The sequence below is a fragment of the Rhagoletis pomonella genome, unplaced genomic scaffold (genome assembly GCF_013731165.1).
Source record: "Rhagoletis pomonella isolate Grant_MI unplaced genomic scaffold, Rhpom_1.0 Rhpom_scaffold_00004, whole genome shotgun sequence".
Lineage (NCBI taxonomy): Eukaryota > Metazoa > Arthropoda > Insecta > Diptera > Tephritidae > Rhagoletis > Rhagoletis pomonella.
The window spans coordinates 32,372,202-32,384,311 of NW_023458558.1; the positions used below are offsets into that span (position 1 = coordinate 32,372,202).

The 12,110-nt window shown below is 33.3% G+C and overlaps 1 protein-coding gene across 3 annotated transcripts in view; it reads right to left on the reverse strand.

The window, feature by feature from the left end:
• The window catches only part of LOC118737470, a 44,155-nt gene that overhangs the window by 12,835 nt on the left and 19,210 nt on the right, over positions 1-12,110 (reverse strand). Inside the window, exon 1 of one of the 3 annotated variants that reach the window (XM_036467983.1) lies at positions 4,931-5,075. The exons of the other annotated variants lie outside the window; for them this stretch is intronic. The gene's annotated coding sequence lies outside the window, so the exon portion shown is untranslated. Of the gene's footprint in view, positions 1-4,930; positions 5,076-12,110 lie in introns of those variants that run through there. 3 annotated transcript variants of the gene reach the window in all.

Here is a 12,110-nt window from a genome sequence, read left to right on the forward strand (position 1 = left end):
TGGCGCCGAGCAGTTGCAGAACTTTTGGCAAATAAACGTGCAAGACATAGTCTCGTTACTAGCATGTCAATATTTTTAAAAAGTCTCATCAAAAAATTCCTTGTCATTTAAAGAATAAAGGGAATGCCGCATTATACTAAAGCCAGCTTCCCGACATAAGCTACTATTCCATACGGGCACAGATATATATTTTAAAACATTATATAAATCATTATTCATACATATTTATGTATATAGTATGTACATTAGGGTGGTCCAAAAAAAGAAAAGTCGGAATTGTAATGCTCTCACCCCCTAGGATTGTGTTATATCGAAAAAAGTATACCCCTATTTTTTTATTTTGAAATCAAAAAATATTTAAGAGGTCGCTCAAAGCGCTCAAAGTTTTCCATGTATTTTTATATAGAAAAAAAACAACTTTTCGTAGAAATGGTAGAGAATTCTTGCAAATAAATATTTTTCGTTTGGAAAACTCTTGTTCTCTTCAGGAGATATAATACCCAGGAATTGTTTATTTAACCATTTTCTAATACTAACGATTTTTCATTGGTCCCTCCATTGCATTTTTCGGGGTGTTTGTGGGTTTATGGCGGACCTATAAATTATAGTTGCGGTGAAAAAATGGTTAAATAAACAATTGGGTATTATTATTGGGAATCTCCTGCAGATAAACAGAGTTTTCCGATTGAAAAATATTGACTTTTAAGAATTCTATACCATTTCTACGAAAAGTTGTTTTCCCCCATATAAAATACAGGGACAACTTTGCGCACTTTGAGCGACCTCTAAATATTTTTTGATTTCAAAATAAAAAATAGGGGTATATTTTTCGGTATTGAACAATCCTAGGGGGTGAAAGAATACAAATTCCGACTTTACTTTTTCCCCCACATGCATTTTTGGGCCACCTTAATGTGCATGCATGCATACAAATTTACATAGGAGTATGTACATAGACGCATGTATGCATGTATGTAGTAAACTCATCATAAGAGCGGAAAAATAAAAAAGTATTTTAATTTATCTTAAATATGATATGTTTTTTAATATGTTTTTTTAATTGCTGCAACATTTTAGTCTAGTAAAGCTTAAATTAATTTGGATAAAATGAGTCTCCCTCCTAAGTTCTGAGGGACATATTACACTCTAATATAGAAAGTCTCGTCCTAGCATACATATTCGTTTTCTTCCCTACAAAAAATGTTGCCTTCTCATTGCCCTTTCTTAGTATTTGTGCCTACAGAGCCCTGGGAAGGCAACATTTTTCGGAAGAAAAGACAACAAATCGGACACCATTTAGCTTTAGCATTTCCGAATTTTTTCATAATTTTCTATGTTATAATACCAATTGAGAAAGCCTCCCTGATTTTTTGCAATTTTTTTTTGTCCAGCCATTTTCGAGATATCAGTTGATGGGAAAAAACGTTCTCTTACATAATAAGTACATACTACGAAGCAACCTTTCGCGAAATCTATTCATAAATTCAATAAATAATTTTATTTTATGAAATTTTAGCAATAAAAAATGTTACTCATACGCCATGTATCCAAACGCCTGATCAAACTTTATAGACGGCATACACAGTGCGTCTGACTCGTGAGTCGGTTTGGATGTGTTTGTGAAAATAAATATGTGTTAGTTACACCAACATGACTCCCGTGATGACTCTGAATGATTCAACTGTGTGTAGTCGAAGGCGAGTCAACACGTACTCAAATGACTCGCGAGTCAGACGCACTGTGTATGCCGTCTATAAAGTTTGATCAGGCGTTTGGATACTCGTACATGGCGTATGAGTAACATTTTTTATTGCTAAAAAACCGTGTATGCCGCCTATAAAGGAAAGCGATAACAATTTTTTACGCGAAAGTGATTAGTCGTAGCCTAGTACTTCCCAATGTAATTATGTAGAGAATTTCCTCCTCTATAATGTAGTATTTTTATCTTTTTAATGAATGTATCCGATTTGAGTTCTTGGCGTTGAGTTTAAAAATTCGAAAAAAATAGATCCCCGGACTAGGCTTAAAAGTTGCGGAATGAGTGGCCGTATTTTAGAAAAATTTTCAAGAAACTCTAAAAGAAAAAATTTTAAAATGTTATAACACTAATAATCTTCCAAAAGTGCTGCAAAAAAGAAAAATTAAAAACAGGTATTTAAAGAAAGGACAAAAAAAATTAAAAACGAACAGAGAGCCCTTTCTCCATCTATAACATAAAAAAATATGAAAGCGATCGAAGATCCAAATGCCAAATGGTGTCGATTTGTCATTGAACGCCTCATATATACAATAGACTGCATCACCGAAAAAAGGAGGCGGTTTTTTCAACGGGATTACAAAATGGATTATATTTTAAGACATCCACCAAAATATTTCGGAGAAATATTAAGATTTACATGAGCTGGACCGATTTGAAAATACCTCCAAAAATGGAGTTTGCTTGATTGAACTCAAGCGCCTTTATTGTTTTAATTGTTACCTTTTTATACAAATTAAATGCTTACGTAGCTAATTAGAAAATTCTACATATTAATATTGCATTGGCTTAACTCAACAAGGTATTATGTTCGCTTGCATTCTTTTATGCGTAGCTTAGTATATTCTTATAGCCAAATAATTTGGCATATGTTGGCATAATTTACATATACGACATTGTTGATTAATGAAAGTAGACGCAAAATGTGTAATACTTATGCTTATGTCAACAAAAACATGGGTATAAAGTATGTTGTGCTTATGTTGATTAACCTGATATCATTTGCCGTCATTATACTTATGTTAACCAAAAAAGGTGGGAATAAAGCCTTTGCAATAAGTTTGCTTACGATCTAAAGTTTGTATGACCTTATTAACACAAAGATTTGTTTAAGAAAAACTTAAATAAGTGGGCCAAAACTATACCGATATAGACTTGTGGAAATGTATTTTCTCACCCTTTTCATTTCTTTGCAAAAAAACTCATTCGCGTTCCAATTTGTTCTTTACCAAATATCAAAACATCTTAATTCAATATGAAATGAGGCTCGTTTGTCTTACCTTTATCTTTCATGCTTTGAATGAGCTTATTTGCGAAGAAATAAAAAGGATGAGCAAATTCCTTTCCAATGATACCTCACATGTCTGAATCGGCAAAGTTTAGGCTGAGTTATTCAAGGTATTCTTAAACCAGTTCAAAAACAACACCAAAAATCTCGTTATTAAGATTCTGTTTAAATTTTTATTTTTTTTTAAGCAAATTTTTTAAGCTTAAACTTTTTATAATCGGAGGTAATTTTTTGCAAAAAAATACTTTAAAAACCTGTTTTCATTCACAAAAAACTCACTTTTTGGAGGTATTTTCAAATCGGTCCAGGTCACGTAAACCTTAATATTTTTCCGTAATATTATGGCGCAAGTCTTAAAATATAATAGATTTTATGATTCCGGTGGAAAACCAGTACCGATTTTTTTTGTGTATAAACTTTTTTTAATCGGAGGTAATTTTTTGCAAAAAAATACTTTAAAAACCTGTTTTCATTCACAAAAAACTCACTTTTTGGAGGTATTTTCAAATCGGTCCAGGTCACGTAAACCTTAATATTTTTCCATAATATTATGGCGCAAGTCTTAAAATATAATAGATTTTATGATTCCGGTGGAAAACCAGTACCGATTTTTTTTTTTGTATGGGGAGTGATGCATTCTAATGTACATATGTAGATATGCAAGTTAATGCTCAAGTATTTTTCGAGTATTTTCCGTAAGTAACTAAATTTTTATTGCGCGGTTATTTTTTCGGAATTCGCTATAAATACTTTTTATAACCATTATCCGTTGAAAATTCCGGTGATTATTTATATTTCAGTGAAATTTATGTATGTATGTATCAAGCCACCATAATAAGGTTTGTCGCATTGTTTCACACTTAATCTTGAAAATGTCACGTTTGTCTATGCTGATACTCGTACATTCTGGTTGTAATCAAAACAAATAGCAAATATGTACTCGTACCAATAATTACTCGCGTCATTTGTGGCTTTCAAGAACAATACAGAAAATATTCATCAAAATGCATACATATGAACATACATACATATGCACATGCATACATTGAATTGTTTACTTTCAAATAGATACGAGTATCAAATTTATTAATTGTAAACGATATATCAAAATAGTATATAATTGAGTGCAGAAAAGATGTCTCGATTATTATTGAAAATGGACAGCCGCAACGACTTCAATGGTTTCAAATCTAGAGTGATGGGTTTTAGCGCTAAAAGTACGATTTGAGTCTAAGCTCGCCACTTGAAATCTAGCACCTTGTGTATGTGTATGTATATTTATGTAAATATTTATATGGAGATATGGCGCTTTATCATTATACATATATATTTATGTACCAATGATATATACATATGTATATTTGAAAAACTGGCGAAACCGCAGAGATAAGATAGAATTTGTCAATACCTTATTATTTTAAAAATTCAGTCATTGATCTATTTGCCATATATCAGTTATTGCGGTACTTCCAGAGAAAATACTCAAATATGTACTATACTGTTGCTTCACAATATATATTTACATCTATGTACATACATATATTTACAAATCTATGTATGCATTTAAATATGTAGCCACTAGTTTCGAACTGGTAGGTTTCGTGGATATAAAGCGCCATAGTTACTTCGCGTCCGTTTTTTTCCTCATATTTATTGTTATTTTTAATATCTTCTTTTTATTTGAAGCAACAACCATTTAATTGATGATTTGGGCGAGGTTAAACATTTTTCGCCATTATCCTCGCTTTTTTACGAAGTTATGCCAATTATTCATAGCAAGCGTAGATAGGCCCTGTTGTACTCTGCCCTTCCATTTATGGATTTATTAGAAAGATTTTACTTAAGCATGTTTTTAGCCCCTTCAATTTGAAGTAGCTAAGACTTACCGTTAATTTTTGGATTTTTTTTTCTGAGCGTGTTGCGCATTTACTTCCAAATAAGTAAAGTCCGAGTTTGTTATTATAAAAACTAATTTTTTTTCACATGAAGTTGCTGTCTAGCGCAATGAATTTTGATCATCATCCTGCAGTTCACAAACAGTACTTAATGCTTAATATTATTGTTATCAGCGTTTATGGTCACAATAATTTTCTTTACGATGGAATTATGTTATAGAAATGATTGATAAGAAATTATAAGTAGTTCAATAACTTAATTCCTTTGTCAACATTTTTTTATTTTTACAGTAATTACCTCCAGACCATTATTCAATGCCGTAGCATTTATCTCTCGTAACTATATATGTACATATGTACATTAGGGTGGTCCAAACAGCGCCAATTTTAATTCCGTCATCCCCTAGCACTCTTCTATATCGAACAAATGTAGCCCGGTATTTACCTACCTTGGATAAAGGGCAACCTACATACCAAATTTCGTTGCGATATCTCAATTTTTGCTCGAGCTATCGTGTACATGGACAGACGGACGGACAGACAGACAGACATGGCTTAATTGACTTCTCTTTTCATTCAGATCATTTATGTATACATTTGTCCATATCTATCTCGATTCGTTTTGGCTGTTACAAACAACCGATATGCGAACAAAGTTAAGATACCCTTGTGCACAAGTGCGCTCGGGTATAGAAAAACACAACTTTTGTTAGAAATGGTATCTACAGAATTCTTGAAAATCAATATTTTTCGATAGAAAAACTCTGTTGGCCTCTATTTCTGCGTCCGCCATTGCAGTTTTTGGAGTTTTTTGGGACCTAAATAAACAACTGGGTAGTATTATTGAAAGTCTCTTGGACAGAACAGAGTGTTCTGAGTAAAAAATATTGATTTTGAAGAATTCTATGCCATTTCTACGAAAATTTTTTTGTTTTTTCTACATAAAACACATTGAAAGCTTTGAGCGCTTTAAGCGACAGCTAAATATTCTAGTTTCTAAAAATTCAAAAATGAAAATCATACATACAGGGCTTTTCGAGAAATTCTTTCTTCTTTTTCTTACATTTAAAATTCATTTGTACACTTGCACATATTTTATATGGGTACATTAGGGTGGTTCAAAAAAAATATACCAGCTCTAGTTTTTCCATATTCAAGTTTTGATGCGCAAGTGTACCAAACTTTATCTCCTGGTTTGAAATAAGGGTTTTAGTGCTCCAGGATTTCTAGAAATAACTAGTTTTAGAGCTAGCGCGCCCTTAATGTGAGTTGTCGTGTTTCCGGTTTTTAATTCGGAAGTTTTTAGGATTCTCAGTGCCGAGAGGGTGGCCTTCCTCTTTATTACGATGCACTGAGTGCATCAGCAGTCCATGCGAAAGATACGTGTTAAATAGCCAGTAGGTCACTTTTGCGGAGAGTCCCCAAGTTTTCCAAAAAGTCACGTGCAAGCGAAAAGGCTCTGATCGCCTTGTTGATGGTTGCATCCAAATGCTCGTTCCAGCCTCACCCCCAGGTATTTTGCTTCATTTGAAAGACCGATTCTAGTGCCACCCAGAGTAAATTCCGTCATGGATAATACTTTTCCCGCTGGATAAGACATTTGTCTTCTTGAATCTTGAATCTTGAATCAACTAAAAAATATTAAATTAAAGCTTTAAATGCATTTGTATTACCTCTTTTACGTTTTGAAAAATTTTAATTAAGTTTAAAGTAGGTTGTGTTGAATGCACTATCAAATAATTTGCGATTCATTATTTGTGTTTGTTAAAAAAATATATAGTAGAACTCATCGGCTTTTAATAAAATTGTGTTATATATTAAATTATGTGACTGCTTTTTCTATATTATGAGTTATTATTAAGAGTATTGTTATTATCCCACCAGTGACAAAAAAAAAAGCTAAAAGTTGTTATATTTAATTACAGAAATTGAGGTTGTGTTTCGTGTTTGCTACATAATTTTAGAAATTCATTGCAAATATTTACCACAGTTGCATTGTCGTTTCCACGTAGTTAGATAAGAATAATTCAACAGAGAAGTATGTCCAACCCGTGAGAGCTATGCGTGGGACAATTGTCAGGTAGGTTTACAGGGCTGATAAGCTTTATTTGTTTGTTGAGGTGGACGCAGGGGAGGAGGGGGGATGCGCGAACTCGTCCATTGTATATGTACCCTTGTGGTCAGCTGATTAAGTTAAGCTACATTTTAACCAGTTTTTATTTTTTATTATGTTAACCTAATGTTAATAGTTTTTTTTTTATAAAAGTCTAGCACATTACCTAACCAGAACCACATAAAACTACATTTCGAACTTCTTACAAAAATTATAAAAATTCAACAAACTTTAACAATTACACCCAAAAATTTTAAACTTTTTGTGCAAAATTTTTAGGTATGCAGTTTTGTAGTGCATTAAATTCAAGTAGGTAAAAGTGAAAATTTCAAGACGCTAGGAAATCGCGTTCATTTATAATAATTTGTCTAGCTGACGGTGATAAGCATTTTCTTCTATATAAAAGGCACCGTTCTAAGATAAAACGTGAGTGAACTTAACCCCTACTTGGCGTCTTACATTTTTTAATAACTAATCTTTTTATACGGACCACAATAAAAGCTCCTTTTCATATAAAAATTCGTACGTGTCCTACCCGTGACAAACGTTGTCCCACCCGTGACAGAAGAAATAAATCAGATTTTTTCTATATAAAAGTAAGCTGGAAATTTTTTCGTATTTTGTAATAACTCATATAATAGTCAAATAGGTGTAGCTTTATCAAAATGTAGAATTGTTCTGTACTTTATTCTTAAATTTAAACAAGAAAGAAGATTTTTTCTGTACACTGTAACTGTAAAAATAAAAATTGTAAAATTATAAAAAAAAATGGAATACAAACCCAGTGACTTATCTCGAAAAGGCCCGTATGTATCATTTTCATTTAAATTTTTAGAAAATATAAACAATATACTTTTCATTTAATCTTGGTGCGATATGTTTTCAGTCAAAAATAAACTAAATTTTTGACTTTTATTTTTTGGTCAAAAGGAAAAGTTAAAATTTGAGTTAGTTTCGAGCCCGAAAGAACAACTGGTACGATGAGAAGTGTAAAGAAGCTGCAGAGAAAAAAGATGCCACCTGCAGGGCCACGCTGCGATCGGGCGCAACACGAGTCATATGTGACCATTATTGGAAACTGAGGAGAGGATTTTATCAGAGAGTTAGTCGACTTACGGAAGGTTTCAAGACCAGGATGAACCGGATCAACCATGGGGATCCAGTGGCCGATATCCGGAACGTCCTTAAATTATGGAACGAACACTTTTCCACTCTATTGAATGGCAACAGAAATGAAAGTAGTGAGCTATGACGATGGATGATGTTCCACCGCCTAACGATAACGAGGTAAGAATAGCGTTTATGCGGATGAAAGCTATCGACATATTTCGATAATTCGTTACACTCTGGTTACACGATAAAGTTCGATAAGCAGTGATAACTCGACAAATTTATATAACCTTGAAATTTCGATTACTCGATATATTTTGAAAGTTCAAAAATTTTCGATTCAATAAATCGGCAAATTTCAATAAATAAATAAATATCGATATCCCTATAGATTGACAGAACTCGATGCATTACGATAACTCGATAAATTTCGTTAACTATATAAATAATGATAATTCAAAGCTGCTGGAATTGACGGCCTGCCAGCCGAGCTATTCAAGTACGGTGGCGAGGAGCTGATGGGATGCATCCATCAACTCTTCTGCAGAATACGATCAGATGAACGGATGACCGGCGACTGGAATTTAAGTGTGCGCTGCCCAATCCACAAGAAAGGCGACCCAGCCATTCGCGCCAACTACCGCGGGATCAGCCTTCTAAGCATAGGTTACAAGCGTATTTTGTGAAAGACTGAAGCCCGCCGTCAACGAACTGATTGGACCTTATCAGTGTGGCTTCTGACCTGGAAAATCCACCATACACCAGGTATTCACAATACGCCAAATCTTGGAAAAGTCCTGCGAAAAAGGATCGACACTCACCCTCTATTTGTCGACTTCAAACCCGCTAAACTTACTTTGTAAAATGACGTTGATTAATATTACCAGCTCCGTCAGAATTGGGAAGAACCTTTCCGAGCAGTTTGACACCAAACGAGGTTTCAGAAAGCGTGACTTCCTTTCGTGTGATTTCTTTAAGCTGATCAAGCACAATACCTTACAAGAGTGTCCAATAGCTGGAGTATACCAACGACATCGATATTATCGGTAAAAACAAGGTCTACGTCTGTTCTGCCTTTTCGGGATTATATAGAGAAGCAAAGCGAATGGGACTGGTGGTGAATTAGGACAAAACGAGCGAATTAAAATCCAGCGGCTTTGCTGTCTTGGTCATGTCGTTCAAATGGACAGAAACGCTCCAGTTCTGAAAGTATTCAACGCAGGTCGCGAAGAAGAGGAAGGGCTCCTCTGCGTTCACTTGACATTTCCAATTGGCTCAGTAGGCAAAGAAGAGGATTGCCTCTTTTCGCGGTTTTTAATGGGTATCCATTGATTTTTTTGGGGTTTTTAGGGTTAATGGACCCCTTTAAATAGTTTTAGTAGTTAATATTGAAAAATGGTTAAATAAACAATTCGGTATTATTATTGGAAGTCTCCTGAAGAAAAACAGAATTATTTATTTCCAAGAATTCTATAACATTCCTACGAAAAATTGTTTTTTCCCGTATAAAATACATGGAAAACTAAAAAAAACAAGGGTATAATTTTTCGGTATGGAACAATCCCGGAGGTAAGAGCATTATATTTCCAAGTTTTTTTGGACCACCCACCCTAATGTACATACATACGTACATATGTATGTAAAGATATTCATATATTAATTTCCACGTGAAACCTTTTGATGAAATATAAATATAATAAGAAGCAAAAAATTTATTCATTTTCATTTGCGGTTCAAAGTTTGTTTTGAAATGGTAGGTTACTTTGAAAACAAAACATGATTGTGATAAATCGAAGTTTATTTCTTATTGTTTGTAGTACTCATATCTAGAAAATTGTCTTTGTAATTTATTTATTTTTTTGCGTCACCTCGGGAGGGGTTTCAGACAGTAAAACACGCCTCGCTGTTCACACCTGTGTACGTTTTCATGCCTTCCAATATTCATACATAATCCCTTATATAGTATGTAGGTACATACATGCATATACATATAAACGTACGAATATAAGTGTGTATGAATAAGTGCTACATTTAAATTATACTTAGGATAACATACATACATATGTACATATGTAAGTAGTTTCGTTGTGTTAAAAGTTCAAATGCACACAGCTGGTACTTATGTATATTTTAAAAAATTCATTGCCTCTCTTAATGCATATATACATATGTACAAATCGCCGCCTGAATAAAAGATTGTCGTATGTTAATCTCGGCAGGTTGTGGGAAATCGCGATTGAAGTTTGGAATGCGATTTCTCAAAAACGCGAAGATAGATCTGCACCAGTCTCTGAAAATGTTACTAGTTCACAATATTCTTAAATTATTTAATTTTTAATGTTTATTGTTAATTTGTTTTTTCATTTTAAGATGGATTTTCTTTAGTAAAATTTTGTCGTAAGCGTCATTTGTCCACCAATTTGGCAGCCACTTTGTATAAAATACGTCAAAATGTGATCAAAATTTCTACAAAATTAACGGCACTTTTTACTCAATATCTCGGAAACTAAAGGAGATATCCAAAAACGGGGAGCGGCCATTTTTAAAACATTGATTAGTTTAATATGACTGTATTACTAACTTAATTTTTACTAAATTATCGAAAAAATTGTACCTAATATCTCGGAAACTAAAGGAGATATCTATAAACTGATAACACCAATCGAAGACCTCACTTCAAAATATATAACTGCATCTAGAACTAAAAATCGTCAAAATTGCGCTTACGACAATCTTTTACTCAGGCGACGATATGTATTCCTACAGAAGTGCATATATGACGCCGTAATTATACATACAATGATTACAGGTGCTGATAGAATAATCATATGGCATGCATCATAAATTAATAGCCTTTTATATGTACATATATTCATTTAAACATAAGTAAAACCTGTTCGGTATCAATAGGTACAACAGTTAATACCTTTGTTGTTTTGCGCCGATATCACATAAAGATATAGTTTACGGACAATTTATTTATGCATTTAGTTTAACTGATTGTCATACAAACATTTTTAGATAAGAGTGTACATATGGATGTATTAGTTACTACCCGACTATCTAAAACTCAACCATTGTAGATATTTAGTGCATTACTTAATATTGATCCTTGCGCTCTTCTGCGTACCATTTTACTTTGATACATATGTATGTATGTATTTATATGCATATGTATGTAGGTATTCGTACATATTTATTATTGTACATACTGATGTCGATAAATCTAAAATAAAATACTCGTTTAAGTCTGTGTCAAGTTGTATTAATTCGTTAAACAAAATGTTAATTCTTTATTTTAATTTGAAGCCATTGCTGCAATGCGTTTCCGTCACACGAGCCGATTAAGAACGTGTACTATCAGCGACAGTTTAATTCTCTCCAACTTCCACTCTGATAAGAATGTGCCATATCGTTTACGTACGTGAAATATATGGAATTGCCGATTTAAATCGCAATATGACTCAACAGCAAACTAGTCATGATAAGTCACGAACTCGGTGTTGGTTTTAAATACAATCAATGTCAAAAGGTCAAACATTGAGGAATCCGCCCGATCAAGGTTTTCATCTTGCTTTTGAAAGCACGTCAACGGAGTGCATTTTTTAGAGTAGTGGAAAAATTCACAAAATTTCATAAATTTAAAAAAAAAGTTGTACATAAATAAAATCTACAAATGCACATAAATATGTATATAAACTTATGATCATATCCAAAAATTTGTATGGTGCACAAATTGCACGGATTGCACGGTAAAAAACAGTTTTTCGTATGGGACAGCTTTGCAAACCGTGCAATTTGTGCACCGTGCAAGGGCTTTGCAAGACTCAGAGAATACACCCATTGAGAAAAATTTGTGAAGTGGCCCGCCATTTTTTTTTTGAAGGTCGAGATTTTCTTGTGCAATTATCTGTTTATGCTTTACAACGATAAAAGAAAAACACAAGT